This window comes from Ambystoma mexicanum, chromosome 6p (genome assembly GCF_040938575.1).
Source record: "Ambystoma mexicanum isolate Mex_15411 chromosome 6p, UKY_AmexF1_1, whole genome shotgun sequence".
NCBI classification, from domain to species: domain Eukaryota; kingdom Metazoa; phylum Chordata; class Amphibia; order Caudata; family Ambystomatidae; genus Ambystoma; species Ambystoma mexicanum.
Window position 1 is genome coordinate 1,273,942,263 of NC_090935.1, and position 1,904 is coordinate 1,273,944,166.

At 50.2% G+C, this 1,904-nt stretch overlaps 1 non-coding gene across 1 annotated transcript; it reads right to left on the reverse strand.

The window, feature by feature from the left end:
• Positions 1 to 380: 380 nt before the first annotated feature.
• On the reverse strand, positions 381 to 542 carry LOC138512735 (U1 spliceosomal RNA). The gene has a single exon (XR_011281513.1). It is a non-coding gene; the product is annotated as a U1 spliceosomal RNA (small nuclear RNA).
• Positions 543 to 1,904: the final 1,362 nt, after the last annotated feature.

Here is a 1,904-nt window from a genome sequence, read left to right on the forward strand (position 1 = left end):
TAATGATCACTGTGTCCACAGTGTAAGACAGCACTGTCACTGATGTAACACATTGTCATGCTTGTTGTACCCAAAATATGCCTCTGTAGCAACTTGTCTATGCTGGCTGTTCCCAATTTAGGCCAGCATTGTCCTGTACAAAGCATGATTGATGCTGCCTGAGCATGTGCAGTGTGCCCAATACATATGGCAGCTTATCTCTGTAATACACATTACTTCTGTGGTAATGAAAGAAGCATAATTCAATTCAACAGATAAAATGTGGAAAAGCGATCACCCAAAGGTGAACCTAATTGAAGAAACGCAATGTGAGCACAATCTTAAAGTATGCAACCTAGCAGGCCTAGTGCACACTTTACCTTTTCTTTCACCAATAAATCGGGGGGAGAGAGCGAACGCAGTCCCCCACTACCAGAAATAATGCAGTCGTGTATCCCGCATTTGGGAACATAGCAGAGGTCAGCAAATCCGATGTGCAATGGGTAAGCCACACCCTGGGAGATCTGCCCTTGAGATCAGATTCTCCCCTGCCAGCTAAGTATGAGTTGCATGCAAGAGGGCAGGGGTTGGGTCAGTTCTGGGAAGCCCCGCTAAGCGAGGGTGAGAAGGCAGGCCCTGACCCAGCCCCAACCCCCCACCCCCCAGAAGCTCTGAGCATCTGCAGAGCTGCCTGTCCCGCGTGTAGGGGGAAGCTCCAGCAGGCAGTGCCCAGCAGAAGAGCAGATTGTAGCGCAGTTCCTTTCTCCCATCAGGCCCTGCTCGGCCCGAAATTTGTATAAATAGCAGGATGGCTCGAGCAGGCCTGTTGCAGTCTGCCCACTGGCCTGTCGGCCCCACACGGGCCGATGGCCCTCCTGAGCGGAGCTGCTCAGCGCTGGCCCCATTGACACCATCATAATCATCCTGGACCTCGACGCTCCACCACCCCTGAATCTCAGAGTTCTGCTCAATGACAATGCTGAAGCTTTGACATCTTTGCCGTAACCATATGCCGTGTTGTGTCAGCCGAGCCTGCACAGCGCCAAAGGCAAGCATTCCCTTGTCCGGGCCCAGAGGTCACTGAGTCTTCCAGTGCCATCCACTTGACACGGCCTACTGTTCCCAGCATTTTCTACCCGCAAATCAGCACCACTGCCAAACAGAACTGCATCATTGGGGCCCATCGCTGCTGCTCTCCGATTTGACCCCAGCCCAGCGCAAAGGCACCCATACTTCTGGTCTGATGCTGAAAAGCCTGGCTCTGCTGAGATCCGAAAGACAAGAACTAAGGTATTTTGGGAACACAGTACTATTGTTTTTTGTGTTGCAACTGTATCAGCTCACACCTCTCCTGAAGGGTATAGGCTGCCCTCAGACTGCGCTACCAAAAGAGTGAAAATAAGTTATACCTGTTGGGCTTGCCTGTTTCACTTTTATGATTGGGATCACTGCTGCATGGGTATTAAGCACGTTATAAATAACCTATCATATCATACATCATAGCAAGGTGTAGGACTGAATTGGCAAAGGGACTGGGGCTCCCATCTGCGATATGTCAAGCTCCCACCCCACCCCCATGTGGATCTGAATAAAATATGTGTAACCTTCATAAGCAACTTACAGAAACATTGGCAGGTGGTCCACTGAGGCCCATTTGCAGGTTGCAGTGTGTTATTGGGGCACTTCTAGGGTAACATATTGTGCACTAGCCCTTGGTGTTCCTTTTCCCCGCCGCTTGTGGTTTGAGTAGGGGCAGCATTCTTCCTCCGCGTTTTGTTCAAAAAATGTGTTGGTCACATTGTTATTCTTATTCAAATCTCTGTTATGAACTGTGCACCAACCTGCGCCCAATGTTTTCAGCTCTGTGTCGTCCTGCTTCCAATCGTGCCTGAGCTGATACAGAAAATGCGTTTGTTCCGCATGCG